This window comes from Microtus ochrogaster, unplaced genomic scaffold (genome assembly GCF_000317375.1).
Source record: "Microtus ochrogaster isolate Prairie Vole_2 unplaced genomic scaffold, MicOch1.0 UNK1, whole genome shotgun sequence".
NCBI classification, from domain to species: domain Eukaryota; kingdom Metazoa; phylum Chordata; class Mammalia; order Rodentia; family Cricetidae; genus Microtus; species Microtus ochrogaster.
Window position 1 is genome coordinate 16809752 of NW_004949099.1, and position 20009 is coordinate 16829760.

Consider the following 20009-nt stretch of genomic DNA (forward strand, 5'->3'; position numbering starts at 1 on the left):
AGAGAGAGAGAGAGAGAGACAGACAGACAGACAGACTATACGGTTAGGAATCATTAGCTACATATAATTGGATAAAGCTGTATGATCCAGAAAGTTTGTGTGGCATCAAGAATCGCAGCAATCATTATAGATTCTCTATATTCTGGTAATGACTTTGAAAATGGCAAATTATTGGGTTTTCAAACACTACCTGTAAACACATAAAATTTGTAACTTGATAAGCAAGAATTAAATGATGTAATACATAATCTTTATTAGGAACTTAATTTGAAAAGAGTCATCAAAAATACATCCAGATCAACTAGTTTTAAGAGATATCTGGACTATGTATAAGATGGATCCTTGAAGCACAACATATATTTAAGCAAATTAATAACTACACAAAAAAACCCCAAACAAACAAAGTACAAGGTACATGCTACAGTAAAGATGCAGACATTATAAGAGAGAATAAAAAGAAGTGTGTGACTCTAGTGATAAATGTCCTTCAAACATGGGTAAAGACAAGTTGATAAAATACAAGTAAAGCAATTACCCATGCAAACTCCAAGAATAAAATTAGTATTATAAGCTACTTTCAGACGAAGTAGACTTTGAGGTAAGAACAATAAAACATTAAAAGGGCATTCCATAATTATAAAAAGACCATGCCTTTAGAGTAGAATAAAATCCTACATCTATAGGCAACTGACAAGAGAGCTTCAAAATACGGGAAGCACAAACTGACAGATGTAAAAGTTTAGCGTTGTTGCCCAGTGACGTCTCATAAACTTGCATATGTATATGTGTTATTATATACATATCACCTGTATGTATATATGTATGTACATATATACTTATATATATATGTTAGGTGTACATTCTTTCTGATGAAAGATGGAATTGTGCATATTTTTAATTTCATGAAATTTTATTTATTATTTTTTTGCTATTACCCTGAGGTTTTAGAGATCTATCTGAAAATCATTGTCTATGACTATGACCTTGAGTGTTTTCCTCTTTTTTTGAAGTTCCAGGTTTTACTCAAGTCAGTGGTTTCTCAACATTCCTAATGCTGTGATTCTTTAATAAAGTTCCTCATGTTGTGTTGACCCTCCTCAACCATAAAATTATTTTCATTGCTACTTCATACCCATAATCTTGCTACTGTTTTGAATGATAATGTAAATATCTTTATTTTCTGATTGTCTTAAGTGTCCCTTGTAAAAGATCGATCGACTCCGATGGGGTCATGACCCAAATATTGAGAACCACTACTGTAAGCCCATACTACTGGGTGTATATTCATAAAGGATAAGGTCAGCACATAAGAGAAATGCCGATAAAAATTTCACAACTGTCAAATTATGAAATAAAACAAAATTATCATCAATCTGAGAACTGATAAAGACCATATGCTATACATACACAATTTGTTTAGCTAAATAGAAGAAATTATATTGTTGGTTTGTAAAGGGATGGAATTAGGGATTATAATAGAAGAAATTAGATAGTTGTATACTAACACATGCGAGTTAAGGAGGTAGTGAACAAAATGAAAGGGGAACAGGAGAGGGAGAACATCATATACATATGTGCAAATATCATAACAAAGCTCATTACTTTATACAGCTTACACATGTGAAATGAAAACTAGAATAAATTGTAAAGAATAAAATAATCAAGACTATGTCTTCTGACAATAAATGCAATGAATTGGAAATTAATAGCTTTTCTGTCTGAGGCAGGAGGATCAAAGGTTCAACATGAGGCATTGTCTTAAAAAAAGACAAAAATCTTTTAAAATATTTTGGCAGTTGATATATTTGCTTTCTACTATTTGAAAGTTTATCATTTCTGTTAGAAAACATAACCGTGCGCTACTAAGTAACTCAAAGAACGTAATAGAAGATTAAGATATTTTGAAAAAAATGAAAATATGACATATAAATTGCATATCAACTAAATTTTAGGTTAAATTTTAGATGAATTTTTAAAATTTACATGTATAATTGTTTTGCCCAGATAGACTTATGTACTACACACCAATGCATACCAGTAAAAGAAGTAGAATCCCCTAGAGCTGGAGTGATGGGTGATGGTTTGGCACCAAACTGTGCCAGGAAGTAAACTCAGATCCTTTGTAAGACTGACAAGTGTCCGAGCTACTGATGCCCAGGAAGCAATTTTTTATGTTCATGGTTTTAATTCACTATAAGGAAGAAACGTTTAAAACCAATAGTTTAATCACCAAAATTTAAAGAAATTAAAGTCAAATGTGGGAAAGTATATTTTAAAAAGAGCATACCTATGGAATTTTTTATTTTTTAATTATTTGTCTGGGTGTAGGAGGTCATGTAGGAGTGTGAGTGTGTGTGTGTGTGTGTGTGTGTGTGTGTGTGTGTGTGTGTGTGTGTCTGTACAGGGCATTGTATCTGTAAAGTCAGAAGTCATCATCAGATCCTCTAGAACCAGAGTTCCAGGCAGCAGGTGTAAGCTGTCTGATGTAGTGGAGAACCAAACTCATGTACTCTGCAAGAGAGGAAGTACTATTAACCACTGAGACATCAACTCCTATAATTTTTTGAAGTAACAAACAAACAAACAGAAAAAAAAAACAGAGTGAAATCGTTGTTCGTTTAACATGGTTGTAAGGTTAATAAACCACAGGCAATTTTTTCCACCCAATAGCAGGAAGGAACTAAAAGGCCAATATCATAAGAGATAGAGAGAGAGAGAGAGAGAGAGAGAGAGAGAGAGAGAGAGAGAGAGAGAGAGAGAGAGAGAATTATACCCATGGCTTCACTAATTTTTTTCAAAAGAAGCCAAATTTTTTATTTTTTTTTTTGTTTTTTTATTATTTATTTATTTAGTAAAGATTTCTGTCTCCTCCTTGCCACGGCCTCCCATTTCGCTCCCCCTCCCCCAAACAACTCCCCCTCTCTTGTCAGTCAGGGTTCCCTGCCCTGTGGGGAGTCCAAGGACCTCCCACTTCCTTCCAGGTCTAGGTCCAAACAGCCTAGGCTCCCACAAAGCCAGTATGTGCAGTAGGATCAAAACCCAGTACCATTGTTCTTGACTTCTCAGTAGTTCTCATTGTCTGCTATATTCAGCGAGTCCGGATTTATCCCATGCTTTTTCAGACCCAGTCCAGCTGGCCTTGGTGAGTTCCCGAAAGAACATCCCCATTGTCTCAGTGTGTGGGTGCACCCCTCGCGGTCCTGAGTTCCTTGCTCGTGCTCTCTCTCCTTCTGCTCCTGATTTGGACCTTGGGGTTTCAGTCCAGTGCTCCATCGTAGAGCATATACTTTTGTTGTATGATAGGGCATCTCTTGGGTATATTCCCAAGAGTGGTATTGCTGGGTCTAGGGGTAGGTTGATCCCGAATTTCCTGAGAAACCGCCACACTGCTTTCCAGAGTGGTTGCACTAGTTTGCATTCCCACCAGCAATGGATGAGGGTACCCCTTCCTCCACAACCTCTCCAGCAAAGGCTATCCTTAGTGTTTTTTATTTTAGCCATTCTGACATGTAAATGACAAACCACTTCAAAAACACATATCACCACACTTATTGCTGAGTAGAAAATCAAAATAAACTTAGATCAATTACAGAAATTGAATTTCAAATCAAACTGTTTTTATGAAGAAAACTTCAGGCTAGTTGACTTTATGGCTGACTGAGCATTACAAAGTAACAGGAAAACTCCTTCAGAACATAGAGGGCAAAAGAAAGTTCTCCTGAGCTCACTTTAAGATGCCAGTGTTAACACAAAGCAAAAGTCTAACAAACATTATGAAAAGAAAATAAATAATGAGACAATATTTTGTGGCAAAGTAATATTCATGTTCTTTAAGATCCTCAAAAGTACCAGAAAAGCAAAAGTAAAATCAGCACATTAATCATTTATGTTTTATTATCAAGCATGGTTGAGAATACATGACTGATTAAACATTGTAAGACTGATGAAGAGCAATGTGTTGTATAATAACAAAAATCAAGAGAGAATACCTTCCTATCTTCAACACATGAAAAAATACAAAAACATTGCCTCCATGATAATAAAAAAAAAAAAACGTCAGCAAAGTGCTAGAAAAAGAATTAAATTGCCTAGGGCAATAAATACTTCCAAGGAAACCCCACAACTAACCATCATCTTTAGTGTTGAAAAATAAAACCATTTAAACCACCATCACGAAGACGAGACTGTCTAATCTCCTTTCTTTATGGTACTAATGCGGTGTAAGTCTAGACAGTGCAAAAATACAGGTTAAGAAATCAAAAGGCACTCGGAGAAGAGAGAAAACAAAACCAACCTTCAAGTTTTCACAGACAAAATGATTGGGGACTTGAAAATCTCATAAAATCTACAAAAGAGAAAAATCGGTACTTAAATGGTAAGTGAATGTTATCATAGTGCTGAGGAAGAATAATCATGGACACTAATATAAAATAAGCACTTGAGATTCTGGACATGGTAATGAAAAGTAGAAAGTGATAGAACAAAATAAAAGAGAAGCTAAAAGCATCAAATATACAGGGTAAGTTTTTTAAAAGTTCATGCAAAACAGGTCAATATAATCTGGACAGTTCCTCAGTTAAGGTTCTGCCTTCCCATGTGATTCTAGGTTATACCAAACTAAGCAGCACAGTCCCACACCAGAAGCCAATAGCATTACCAAGGACACAATCTAAGATGGTGGCAGATGCACTAACAGGAAACTGCAAGACTTGGGGTTGTAAAGATGTTCTTCTGTATAGATTTGCCTGCAGATCCTCTCCCCACAACCCCAAATTTCAGTAGGGCCTTTGGAAAAAACAGATGAGATGCTTCTACAATTTAAAAACAATTATGGAGTGTTTGAAAGAAAAAAAAAATCAACTTTAAAAAAAATTAGAAACCTTTAAAGTAACAGATATTAATCAGGAACAACTAAGATGATATCAGATAAGATGATATAGAATTGCATAAAGATAATAAAGGCATTGATAAAAACAATGAAGTAAAGAGTTCAGAATAGGCCCCTTTGAACAGGTCTTTTATTTATAATCAAGTAATAAATAAAGTAGTGTGAAGATAAAGTCTTCTTCATAACTGAGACTGAAAAATAAGACTACAATAAAACAATTATCCTCAATCCCTGTGATGCTCCATACACAAATATTTCTCTGGCATAAAACACTGGAGAATATTTTCAATACCATAAATTGCAAAACAAAAATGTTATTTCCAAAGTTAAAATAATGATAAATTAATATCTACTAAAATTTAAAAAATGTGTTCATAACAACACCATGGAAAAAATGACAGACAAGTCAGAACACTGGAAGAATATTCTCATTGTCCTTTTAATGCTGGATATAAAAGTAAATGATGAAAAGATAACAAGCAAAATGGGCAATAGACTTGAACAAACTCTTCCCCAAAGAAGACAGATAAATGATAGATTAGCACAGGAAAAGATGCTTAACACCATTAGTCATGCAAATTAAAAAGAAAAATGCACTTTCTCACTTGGAATGGCTAAAATAGAAAAGACTGATAAGTGCTGGTGACAGTCCTTAATCTCCACACATTGCTGATGAAAACAGAAAACTATACCACCACTGGGGATACTTACCAACGGTGTATGTATATATGGGGATGTGAGGATGTGTGTACATGCACAAACGTGTAAGAGAGGGCAAGAAAAGACCCACAATGCACAATTCTTATACACCGGCATTTAGTCAAGAGAGATACAAGTAAGTCAACCAAATATTTGCTTCATAGATATTTACAGAATGTTCATTTCTAAAACTTCATTTGTATGGGTGCTTTCTAAGATTACAGGAGTAACTGAAGATAGGAGAAGGTTGACATACTTAAAAAGATTTTCTGTTTCCCATGAGCCCTAGATGATACTAATAGCAACATGGGAAGTGTCAGAGCTGGTCTGAAGGCAGAGGATACAGACTATATGGGAGTTTCCCTGGAGAAGACCAAGGTAGACCCTGAGAAGCAGCTGAAGCATGACACCCAACACCTCTGGAGAAGTTTCTTGTGCTCTAGGGCTCAGGACCACCCCTGACTGGTAATGCCGTTCAAGGATCTGCTCCAGTGAAAGCCTGGAGTAGTGGCTGACAGTTAAAGGCAGTAGTTAGAAGCACTGCCTCTCAGTCGCAGATTAGTGTACACAACTAAAGCCCACTCTTCAATAGGTTGTCCAAATGACAACTACAGAATCCAAGAAAGCTTAGAGAAATAGAAATCCAAATATTAAGCAAGCCAAATGGGCATCAGAAGAGAAGGTATCATCAATCAGCTTTGTGTCTTCCTGAAAGTGGAATAGAACTTAACCTACAGGAACCTTAGAAAAAAGTAAGACAGAAAAAAGTCAACTGTTGCATTCAGTATCACCTTGATAAATCTGAACTGGCATCTTCAACACAGTGATTGTTTCCAATGTGCAAAAGAGTTCTCTCTATGTGTATAGACCATCTCCGTCTTAGCAATGCTCATCATGTGTGGTGGAAGGCTAGTACACATACTCATAAGGTTTATTAAATAAAACAGTCAATTTCCAAAAGATAGATTGTTGTATTTCTATTCATATGAGGGCTGAACATATATAAAATTCTGTAAAACAAAGAATTTGAAGTGGATATCTTGGTGAGACAAAATTAACTAGAAAGGATGAGGAGGGACATTTCTGAGTGGATGCAATGAACCACATAAATAAAGAACTCTGTCATTCCATTGCATATTAACTACATTTCAATACTTAAAAAGTGAAACAGGAAAAAGAAACTGTATTTAAAGTAAAAAACAACCCTGACTGGTTTTACATCTTATGTTTCGTTTTAATCTTTTAACTGCAGCCTCTTCAAGCACAGCTTCTGCAGACAGATGGGCGGGGCTTAGAGTCATTGTGTTTCTAGTCCTAAAATCTGCATGGTATTTTATCAAACATTGTATCAATCCAAAGCCTTAGCTTTTTCACATGATAACAGAGTCTACATCTCCCCCACATTAATGCTGCAGCACTACACTCTCTTGAGGGGCCATATGCAAAATAAGTAGCAAAGGCACTATTAGTGAGAATATTGTAAAGACCTATATCACACAGAACATGTTAAATAAATTGTTTACATCTGTGCACCACGATGAATTTGTATTTCATGTTTTTAAAACAAAATTACACTTGATATAGCCTGGCACAGATGCTGTTGCCAAATTAGAGAGCCTACAGGAAAACGTCATGACCTTTTAGTAAAGTTTTCGGTTGCTTAATGATAAGAATACATCATAAGCAACTTCATCACTATGCAAGCATCATAGATATGTCAGCAGGTGCTATTATATGTGGGATTACTGCTTAATATATACTCAATGCAACATAGGACTTGTTTCACAAAAGCCGTGAACTCTTGAACAACACTTGAATGGTTACACATATCTTACAGTATGTGATCTCTACAGTCTATCATACTATCATATGCATGTGAAAACAGGATCTATTCTTCTGTTGCATCTAAGAAACACACTTGAATATCAAGGAAAGTTATTAACTTAGGGTAAAGTGTTGGTAAAAGACTTTCTAAGGAAAGGGAACTAAGAAGCAAACTGGTATAGTCTTTCAGTAACTAAACAGACTTCAAACCAAAACTAATCAAAAGAGATAGTGAAGGACACTACATACATATCAAAGGAAATAATCATCAAGATGTTATTTCAATTATTAACAGCTATGTCCCAAAGACAAGCATACTTAGTTTGTAAAAGAAACATCATCAGAGCTTAAATCCCAAATTGACCCTCACATACTGATAGTGGGAGAGTTCAATACTCCAATCTCATCAACAGACAGGCAATGCAGGCAACAACTAAACAGAAATACTGGAGCAACAGATGCTATAAAACTAAAGGACCTAACAGATATTTACAGAACATTTCACCCAAATACAAAAGAATATAGCTTCTTCTCTGCATCTCATAGATCTTTCTCCAAAACTGACTCAGGCTCAAAGCAAGTCAACAGAAACATGAAAAGTGAAACAACTCCCTGCATCCTACCAGATGACCATGTATTAAAGTTAGATAAACCAACAACAACAGAAAGCTTACAAACTCAGGGAGACTGAACAACTCTCTTTTGAATGGAAAAAATGGTCAATGCAGGAATAAAGCAAGAAATTAAAGGTTTTCTAGGATTTAATGAACTTAATGCATGACATACCCAAACTTTTAGGACACAATAGGAGTTCTAGAGGAACGATCATAGCATTAAATGCCTGCACAAATTAATTGGAGCAATCTCATAATAGCATCCCCGAAATTTATAAAACAAAAAGAAGTAAGCACACTCAAAAGGAGTGGATGGCAAAAATAGTCAAACTAAGGATCAAAATGAATGAAATAGAAACAAACAATACAAAAAAATCAGTAAAACAAAGAGATGTTTGAGAAAATCAACAAGGTAGATAAACCTTTTTCAAAAATACTTGCAAACCGAATCCAAGAATATATCAAAAAGATTATCCACTGTGATCAAGTATGCTTCATCCCAGAGATACGGGGATGAATCAATATACAAAAATCAATAAATGTAATACACCATATAAACAGCAGCAACAAAATGACCTTCTCATTAGACACACAAAACGCCTTTGACAAAATCGAACACCCCTTCATGATAAAAGTCTTGGATAGTTAAGAGATATACCTAAGTATAATAAAGGCAATTTACAACAAACTATAGCCAACATTAAATTAAATGGAGAGAAACTCAAAGCAGTTCCACAAAAATCAGGAACAAGACAAGTCTGTTCACTTTCTCCATATCTAATCAAGGAGGGCAAGGGAATACAAACTGGAAAGGAAGAAGTCAAAGTACAGTTATTTGTAGATGTTAGATAGTATATAAAAGTGACCCTAAAAATATACCTAAAAATGTAAACTCCTATAGCTGATAAACACTTTCAATAAAATATCTGGATACAATATTAACTCTAAAAGAATCATTAGACCCCTATTTACAAATGACAAAAAAAAAAATCTCAGAAAAGAAGGTAAGGAAAATAATCCCTTTCACAATAGCTTCAAATAATCATGTCTTAGTTAGGGTTTCTTTTGCTGTGGTGAAACACCATAATTAAAAATCAAGTTGGGGAAGAAAGGTTTTATTTGCTTTATAATTCCATATTGTTGTTTATAATACAAGGAAGTCAAGAAAGAAACTCAACTCAAGCAGGGCAGGAACCTGGAAGCAAGTGCTGATACAGAGGTCATGGAGTTGTTCTTTTTACTGGCTTACTGTCTATGAATGTCTCAGTCTGCTTTCTTATAGAACCTAGAACCACCAGTCCACATTAGGCTGAGCCTTCCCTCATGAATCACTAATTAGGAAAATGCCTTAAAGCTGGAACTTTTAGAGGCATTTACTCAGTTGAGGATCAATCCTTTCAAATATCTCTAGTTTATTGTTTCAAGTTAACATGAGTCTAGGCAGCACAAATATTTTGGAGTAACTCTAACCAAGCAAGATAAGCTGTCCCTCATCAGAAGGTTGGATAAAGAAAACATGGTACATTTACAAAATGGAGTATTTCTCAGTTGTTAAAAAAAGTGAGTCTTGAAATTTGCAGGTAAATGAATGAAACTAGAAAAAAATACCCTGAATAAGGTTACCAAGACCTAGAAAGATAAATATAGTATATATTCATTTAGAAGTGATATTAGCCTTTAGGTAAATGATAATCAAGCTCCACAAGCCATAGACCAAGAGAAGTTAGTTAAAGCGGAGGATTCTATGGGTCTCATAGACCTGAAAGAGGAAAACAGAATAGATATTTTGGGGCAGACTACAAGTAGGTCGGGACAGGAGTAGGGAGATGGGGATCAGGTATGGGAGAGAGTACAGAAAGATATAGCTGGGATCAGGGGAGGTCTTGTGGATTGGTGTGGAAACCTAGTGCAGTGGAAACTTCCTGGAATCTATGAAGGTGATCCTAATCAGAATTCACAGTAATGGGGGATATGAAGTCTCAACTGACTATCTCTTGTAGCCAGGCAAGGCTTCCAGTGTCAGAACTGGATTGCGTTCGATTGAGTTGTTGGCCTAGGGAGTCCAGTTGAAATTCCCAAACAATCCAGGCTGCTGCTAAAACAAAAGGATGCTCTTTGCCAACTGACATTGGGGACCCATTGCTGATAACAACACTCACAAAATTCATTGAAGATGGAGAAGTTGAACTGGTCCCAACCTGGTTTCACCCCTAAATTGGTGAATGAAGATACTCTGCAAGCTACATAAAAAGAAATATGGACACCAACCCAGCCACAAAACCTTTGACATACAATCTGTCTTCCCTGCAAAATATGCGAGGACAATGGTGGAACAGAACTTGTGGGAAGAGCCAACCAATGTCTGCTTTGACTTAATATTTTACCACTTCAAGTAAGCTAAATATTATATGTAAATGTCAGGTAAATACAGATAAATGAGGATCTTTTCCTGGTCATCTAAGCTGTCAAAATGAGCTAATGCAGAATAAATGAGAATTGTATTTTATTTTATTTCACGTTTCCACAGAAGCACAGTATGAAATTCCTTTCTTGTAACTTCCTTGTTAAAATTACAATGTATCAAGTTGAATACAAGACAGTAGCATAATGGTGAGATGACTGTCTTGGCATTCAGAATTCATTTCCTCAAAGATTTCCCAAGTTATGACAAGTTGTTAGATGCCTTCTAACTAGAAAAGGAAACAAAATATCCTTATCTTGCCAGAGCAGGAGGAGACAAGCAAAGTGGGGTGTGTAGCCTTGGGCGATGTTTTTTTTTTCTCTCTCTCTATAGAAGTCAGATCTGAAACAAGCATTTATCAAACTTCTTTTCTTCTGTACTAACAGGGGAAGTTTCCAACTGAACATGGAAGGGTAATTTAGTGAAGAATACACAAAAACAAAAAAGGAATAACAAAGCAATGGTAGACGGGGAATGTTAACTTATATCTATATGCACATACATAACTAATGTTCACCTCAATATATGGATGCATATGCACACCCAGATAATCTTCTCTTACTTGGATAAAATGCCAAAAACAGTTCCTTAGGCTTGCAGAACTAATATGCCTTCTGTCTTTGAACTTGCTTTAGTAATGGGCAATTTATTAAGCAGTATGAAGTAAAACTTGTTAAAAGATGTCCCAAGTAATGGGTTAATGAAGAATTCTGGTGACAGTGATTTAATAGAGTCATCAAAGTGACATCCCTGCTACAGAACTGTCTAGTTTTGAGATATTAGTTCAGTCTTCATCTCTCTAAGCCTGGCTTCTCTTCTGACCAGAGTAAATAGGGATCTGTAGTAGGAACTGCGGGCCTCTTCCCACAGCCCGGCTCCTGGCCGCTTGGCTAGCTTATGCCCCAAAATAACAACACACAAATTGTATTCTTTTAAACACTGCTTGGCCCATTAACTCTAGCCCTTACAGGCTAATTCTTATATCCCGATCAACCCATCTCTAATAATCTGTGTAGCATCAGTCTTACCGGGAAAGATTCAGCATGTCTGACCTGACAGCTTGCTCCATGGCGTCTGCCCGGGAGAGGGGAGCATGGCCTCTGAGCTCACTTCTTCTTCCTCCCAGCATTCTGTTCTGTTTACTCCTCCCACCTATGTTTTAACCTATGAGGCCAAGCAGTTTCTTTATTACTTAACCAATGACCTTCCTCCATCAGGGATCCTTATCTCCTGGGGTGGTTATGGGAGTCAATGAATTTATTTGGAAAAGTGGCTGTTATACATTGCCTTTACCAAATAACTTTACCAAATATTGTCTTATATGTGAATGTAGAAAGCGAAAACACTGCACTAAATATTCGATACAAACCAAACATAAAAGATGGAGTTTTCTTAAGTAATTTTAAATGCAATAGGAAGTGCCCGTGGTTGGTGATTACTAGTCTAACATACTGCCTGACTTATTACCCTGTAGATGGTCTGACTCCCCCCATCTCTGGCTAGTTGCTTTGTAATGTTGGGACTCAAATGGAGGAATGCTAATTTCCCCTTCTATCTGAAAGATCCCAGGACAGAACTGCAATAAAAGATAAAGACACAAAGAAAAGCCAACTTTGTAGTATATCATGGCAGGCCTGTCTGTCTCCTGGTTTTCTTTTTATTCTGACTTTGATCATGATCACGGTCATTTTAGCGTATTTTGTTAATAAATCAGGAGCAGAAGTGACTTATGTCTCCTGGAAGCAGAAGTCCGAAAAGAACTTCACCCTTTGCCATGTTCCCATTTCATAACATCTCAAGGAGGGGACTTTCCTGTGAACATGGGTCTCTGAGTAAGGAGGGCAGGCAGTTTTCACCAGCCACTTCAGATATGTAGCATGACCACAGCATGAACTTTAACCATATTCAGCTACAGCAATGTTGAAGAGTTAGCCTTGCCTGACTGACAGTTGAGCAAAGTGAACAGAAATAACTAAGCTCCAAAGCTATGCAATGACCTCTGTTAAACTCCATGGTCTCAGTGACATTCATCCTGCATTCTTCAATGAAGATGGTCAATATATGAGAGGCACAGAGCAGATTTTGATCAAATAGTTGACATTTGCTACCAGACACATTTAATCTAAGACAGGAATAGACTACACATATATGGAAGTATCAAGACACATAACTATAATATAGACACTAAATCACTACAGGGTACTTAAGCAGACAAGAGCTCAAAGAGTAAGCTTTCAATATAGATTAGCAATTGAGAAGAAGACAGATGATTGAGGGCCTGACCCAGAAGAGGATGTGTAGGAAGAAGAAAAGGCAAGGCAGAGATGCCTGGGTGATTGTCTGAGGCATGGTTCTTGAAGCTCCCTGCATTTGGAAACATACAAGAGTGTTCCACGTAATGGCAGGCATATTCAGAGTGACATTGCCATAGTCAACAGGGGCAGTTTTGTTGAACAATTCATTAGCCTGTATCAGTCTCTTTACAGAGTACAGATTGTAGTGGTTGGATGTCTTGAAACACAATTTCCTGTGGCTTTCAAGTAGGATGTTCCATAGGGAGATAAATTTATCATTTTCAGAACTCACGGATATTTATTTACACAGAATTAATATATGAGGCTTTCACTCCAATGTCAATCAAAGGAACTGAATGGGCAATGTTCAGATGTCACTAGGAGTTTGCTCAGTATTTCAGAAAACCATTTCACCCATGGTAAATTTACCTACAATGGGAATGTGATCAGCAGTTTGACTGTATTTTTAGCTGATATCCTCAACGATCACATTCACAGTGGTACTATGAATATATACAGATATACATACTTGACTATCCTTTCAAATGTCAAACAGGAGGAAAAAGAGTCATTTCTGTTGACTATAATCTTACTCTCACCAAGAATAATCCAAACTTAATTACAATGATATGCAAAGCCCAGGTAATCCAATAAATTTCTTCTGGGAAAGATGTAGCCAACCATTCAAAAATCAAAACAGTTGACTATACTGCAAATTAATTTTCTTATATTTCCACCTGTATAATATCTAGTGCTTCATTTCAGCTGTTTAGAAACAATGAAGCATTAATTCTTCTACCTATTTCAAGAAGTATTCTGCTCATATGAGCGTATGCTTATGTGCATATGTATGTTACAATAATGGAATGAGAATATGGAGCTTGAACATCTGAATACAAGAGCAATATAAAGTATAATACTTTTTACTGAGATCTTAAGAGCCTTGAATGCCTGGTTAACAGCTTCTTTTTCCCTTTCCTCACATTTCTCTTTAAACAGCAGAAAGCTATTACAGTTTAGCACTGAGAAAATAGTGCGGAGATAGCTGTGTTCTATGATAATTCATACAGGACTACTTAGCATATAAGGAAAAGAGAAGCCTGGTTGGCATCTGCTATGGTCATTGTAATGTGGGGGAAGAAGAGATGACAGATGACAGGCCATGCCTCAGGATACAAGATTTCATTGTGATAAGTGACTGGGATTAGATGGCAATAAAAATCAGTGCTAACTACAAAGGTCCTGGTTTTTCTGATGGAGAAAAAATATGGTCCTGAGACAGAAATAAAGAAAGATGAGGTAAGCCATGTTTGGAAGGAGAGGCCAATTCAGACACAGACAAGGCTCGAGTTTGGCACCCCTGGCGACACATGCAATAGCAATAAGTGGTTGTCAGTGTAGGACTCTAACCAAGGATGAGGGGGATACAGGATAGAGGCAGAAATACCCAAACTACATAGGATGTCCACCCTAACAGAAAGAAAGAGAGAGAAGAAAAGGCCGCCAAGACTGGGATTTAGAAGGCTCTTAATGAAATGAAGCAAGAGGAGAAGGATAAAACACAGCCAGATGGAAGGGCAGTCACCTACATAGAAAAAAAAATCCAAAGTCCAACAAGATGAAAGTCAAAGGGGGAAAGGTATAGACAGAGAGCAGCAGTGAGTGCCATTAGGCCTCAGAAAGAATTGGGGAAAAGAACAGAGAGGAAACTTGACATCAAAAAGCTAACTGTGCCCTTCAGGAATGCCACTTCTCTAGTGGGCAGATGAGAAGAAGGCAGTGAGTCCAGCAGAGGGAGAGGAGGAGGAGGGCAGGCACAGGCCACCTGTCCAGCTCAGTGGAGCAAGGACAGTTAAAGACTGGAGGTCACTGCTTACTCGTCTCATATAGTTGACGAGAAACGCTAATTCGTTGAGACAGGGAGTTCAAACGAGTCTCAGGAAAAATGCATCTCTGCTTGCAAAAGGAATTCAAGACTCACTGTACAGCCAATCATTTTCACTTTAAGAAGCCAAACAAAATAACACAAGCACTCTCTCTCTACTCCCTTGGATGTCGAGGGGTGGCTTATTCCTCTCAAATGTTAAACAAAACTAGAGTTTATGTGTCTCCTCCATCAAAATTTCTCCCTAGCGAATTCATTTTCGGTAAACTTACACAATACGGATGTGTGAAATTTACTAAGTCAACAACTGCTACCTTGCATTACTTCATAAAACCAGCAGTTAATACATTCCTAGTAATGCATTCCAAGCATAAATACACCCTTAAAATAAACTTAACTTGTAAAATAAACTTAAAATGTAAATGAATATGCAAATAGAGTCGATATTCTAATTTATGCATTATTGGATGTCAGGTTTTTGCATTGTTTCTGGAAGATGTCACACAAATTCTGACTAGCAAATTAACTGAGAATTTTATAGCTTCACAAATTTGTTTTGACTTTAGAACAATTTATGAACAGGAGTCTATAATGCACTGTGGCTAATTAATGACTTTTTTGTGGTTTGACATGCATAATGCATGAGCGTGTGATGGCTCCATCTCAGATTCTGCTGAATCATCTCTCCAGAATTTCAAGTCCTGTCAGTGACTGAAAGAAAAGAAACTGTACATTCTTCCCTGAACTGTTTTTGGTACAAAGGCAATTTGCTTATAAACAGTAGAGCACAATGGTGAGCCCTGTCACATGGAACTTTACATTCCCAAAATCATACTGTTCTTTGATTCCAAACGACAACAGACCTTCTGAGTTTGCACATAAATGGACACTATTTTCGTTAATCCAGAAAAAGCTTTGTTTTTAATTGCACAGACTAGTTACAACTGCCCACGAGCAGCTAGCCTTATGCAAGAAACAGTATGAAGCTTTCATTTCTTCAGAGGCATGACAAATAGATTCTACAAATGAGTAAACAGAGCTCACTAAATTTAACTTTCTGAGACTATAGAATTAAGGGTGTAAAACAGAATAAATAAGAAAGAAGTTAGCCTTAGACTTCTTTTTGGGTTGACACTGTACAAAGAATTATATTAATACTAGCTTATTACTTCTGCTACTATAGATGCTGCTGAAAATAACTTCACTAGCTTAAATAGTATAATAAAATAAATATCGCATGTATACACATACATACGTGTATATACACCTATAAACATATATAATACATACATATATAAAAAGATACCTATCATATACATATTCTCTCCAAATACCCCACCTCCCAGTCACAAAATATCACAACTAGGACCATGGCAAATTAATGTTAGAAGCTTGATTTGAAGGTGGGAAAAGGAATGAAAGATGCTGACAAGGTGAAAGACTGAGGGGACATGAAAGAAGAGAAACAATGCTGCAAGGGTGCATTTTGTTCCCCTAGACATGCCCGGGGAGAAAAGGCACGCACAGGCACACACTATGCGATCTTCTGGCCACTTCCCAGTGGAGGACATATGGGATGGACAGATGATAGGGTTATTTGCTACAATTCACCCATCTATTGCACTATTAAATACATAGCACCATGGTTTAGTATTCAAAACTGTACTTCTTATTTCAGAAAATTGTATTGAACAGTTTATACCAAAAGTGTCCACGATGAATGCCCAAAATGAATTAGCAAAACTCCTACCTAAGCCCACTAGGACAGTAATGAATATAAAATCAGAGGAGGCAATAGACTTGAGCACCAAAGGTCTTTCCAACTGGAAATGGCATACATCTGCCATTAGAGATTATTACACTCTAAGAGGCAGACATGCAACTCCTTCGACATGGCATCTACATATATGTAATGACCCTGTACATTCAGGAGGTAAAAACAACAGTGCTCTGAAATGTGATCCCATTCCGACTGTATTCCTAATTACCCTGGCAGTTAAGAGGAAGCAATCCATCTATTCCATTGCTGAAGGATTCTAAGTGTACGGCTGAGTGAAGGAAGGAATGGGTAGCAGCTGGGAATGCAGCTCAGTAGCTCAATCAGGACATTTGCTGAGCACACACAAAGCCGTGTGTTCCACCCTCTGTGCTTCACACACACACTGGGCATGGGGTACACACCTGTAATCCCAGCACTTGAGAGGTGGGGGAGTAAAAGGATCAGAGGAGAAAGGTCATCTCTGGCTACTTAGTTCATTTGAGACCAGACAATGCTATATTAGAGCTTTATTCACAGGACTGACATCAGGAATCTATTGACAAAAAATTGATATTGACCATATGTATATAAATTTCTCTTATCGGGCTTAATATTAGCTAATAAGGATTAATGCTAGCTTTGGCCCTGAACCAGAAAACCATATTTATGATTATTTCAAGACATTTATCACTATTCTTACAATAATTAATGTATTAGACATATATACCTCGTTACATGATTTAGTACAGATGAAAAAAATGATAGTCTAAGCAAAAATTTTCACTGAGCAGTGATCATTCTAGAGCTTCATTATTTGGCATATGTGTACATTTTTTAATGAATAAGGAGTAACTCAGACTTTGCTCCTCCCAGCTACTGAGCTGTGGCTTTGTGAAACAGAATTTACAATTACAAAAAAAAAAAAAAGCCCCAAATCCCACAACTCCTTTCACTTAATTATTCATGCTATCGATCAGAGCATTTATTTTTAAAAACAGATGAAGCTAGTGCAGCTCACACAGAAGAAGACTTCCTGCTGGTTTGCATCACTGCAGTCAGGGGAGTTTCTTTCTCTGGGATTCATACTTAGCATACATAAATTTCAAAGCCAATCAAACATCATCAGGACATGTTGGAAACAAGCTTGTGCTATTAAAAGCCATCTTGGCAGGTGAGACTCTTTATCCTAATTCCCTCATCGAGATTAATTTCTGTTTATTGTTCTTGATCATACAAATTAAATAAGTTCTGCAATACTAAAAATAAATGGCAGCGATGCTGAGGAAAGTCTGACGGGTAAGCACTTAGGGAACTAGAAATCCCTTTGGGTTTACAAGCCGTGTTCACTTGCGGTAATTCACAAGGCAGGGGTGTTAGCAGGAGATGCAGTCCAGTACTCACTCAAGACTCTGCAAGACCTCCAGAGAACATATGCAGACTCAAGCAGTTTCTGGAGCGTAGGAAGAGCTACAGGGAAAAGCCAAGCATTCTTTTAATCCTGGTAACCTCCAACAGGATCTGTAGCCCTGTCTCTACATTCTGGTCTGTCCTGGTGACATGCGTCAACTAGCAGAATGTGTAGCAATCAAGAAAGTTCTTGGCCATTCTGACCCCCCAAACGACCACCAAAGTTATTCCCCCTCCAGAGGCTTCCTGTGTGGAGTGGGTCTTTACTTGTCACTGGCTCTGCTTTCTTACTGCCTGTCCCCTCTAGGAAGTTCCATGAATTGCCAAGCCACACCCAAACACAAACGATACATCAATGTTGTACACCATTAAGCTGGGGGAGAGTGTGATATAGATACTGTGTATCCGTAGCTGCATTAGATAATGCATACATGTATAAATTAATTCTGTGTAGTGTGATTTGCATATTATACTGCATCCCTCGATATAATAAGCAACTGCTCCATATGGAGAATGATCTATGAGTCATGCTTCTGGTTTTGAATGAAAGGATTTATTAAGTATGTAACAAGCCAATGTGTAAGAACAGAGAGCAAGTAGCAGATAAAGGACAAAAGTAAAGTCATCAAATTGAGTACTCGGAACTTGCAGCACACACTGACTGGGGAAGCCCTGCGGAGTTACTCCAGAGTTCCTGAGGGAGAAATCCTAGGGAGAGTAGAGCATTCTCTCCGAAGACAAGCTTCTGGCTTCTGGCTTCCACCACAATCATTTCTACATGCTGTGGGCTAAACACTAGTAACCTATGGGAAATGACTTACCTCCTATCTATTTTAGTCTTTCCCAAGGACACAATGCCTTTAGTATACTTAACTATTTTCTATTTTCCTTTCTCCCCGTCACAGAGGCAAGGGGTGGAAGCAGCCAATGTGTTCAGAAAAGAGTTCTGGAAGGACACTTGAGATAAACATACTTGAATCTGAGATCTAAGGAGCTTGCTTATCTTCTTCCTAGGGTAAGTGTGCAATGAGAAGCATGTGTCACAATTTACCAGTTTACCAATATAACACACATTATATATACATTGCATTCTTATCTGTAAAAGGAAAGTGCTTCTTAATGGAAATGTCATGTATTGGTCAATAGGATAAAATAATTGTAATGATATCAACCACTTAATACAAGATTATTTATGCATGAAATAGGTATGGAGCGCCTACTAAGACCATGATAGTGTGTCAAACACAGTTAGCCAGTACTCAGGGAAATTTTATGATTTAGAATTTTCATATAGGTAAGTAAAAGGAAAAAAATATAACTTATCATAACAAATTTTAAAAATTCAGGAAAGTATTTCTAAAATCTAGAAATATATTGAAGTAACAAAACAAACATCATAAGAAAGCTGGTCATGTCCCTCTTTGATTATAAGGTGGCAGTGGGGTAGTTAGCATTAGAATTAATATATAATAAACTGCTCACTAAGCTCATACTCAAGACCAGAAAAGACTGTGAACAGTTGGTGGGTTACTCATTAACTTTATCTCATTTGTCCAATACTTTTATTATTTGTTATTGTTTTGTTTATTATTATCATTATGTATGTGAGTATATAACCAGGTGTGTACTTCTGAGTGCAAACATGTGCAGGTCACACTACAACTGTGGACTCAGTGAACGAGCTCAAGTGTCATTAGGCTTGTATGACAAGTGCTTTTCACTACTGAACCATCTTGCCAGCTTTTTTTCAGCATTTCCTGGAGCCTTCCCCGGCTTACGCACTAGGGAAAGATAAGTTTCCTCTTCCCACATTGCTCAACATGAGAAACAGACATTCAGTAAGAGTAATGAGTAATAAAAAGAAGAAGAGCATTTGCTTAATGATCTGTCATGTAATCTGAATTTGTAAAATCGGTTGGAAGATCCTAGCAGTGGCTGATGGGTAAGTGTGAAAGCAAGAATCAAGAGTCAGGAAACAGCCAAGAAAATGCAGAACTGTGCTCCAGTGAGTGGCTGTACACAGGAGCCTGTTCAGGAATGGTTAGTGAATTTCTGACAGTATGGGTAACTCTTCCCCAGGCTAAGTCCAGAGAAAGTGGTGGGATTTAAATCACAGAAACATTACCAGCCACATCAACAAATCTGGACTTTACCCAAGGATCAACTTAAATGTCCTGA

The 20009-nt window shown here is 37.2% G+C and overlaps 1 protein-coding gene across 2 annotated transcripts in view; it reads right to left on the bottom strand.

Moving 5' to 3' along the window:
* Positions 1-20009, bottom strand: part of Cntn3 (contactin 3) — a 374705-nt gene that overhangs the window by 338187 nt on the left and 16509 nt on the right. Inside the window, exon 2 of one of the 2 annotated variants that reach the window (XM_026788228.1) lies at positions 17826-17891. The exons of the other annotated variant lie outside the window; for it this stretch is intronic. The gene's annotated coding sequence lies outside the window, so the exon portion shown is untranslated. The remainder of the gene's footprint in view (positions 1-17825; positions 17892-20009) is intronic. 2 annotated transcript variants of the gene reach the window in all.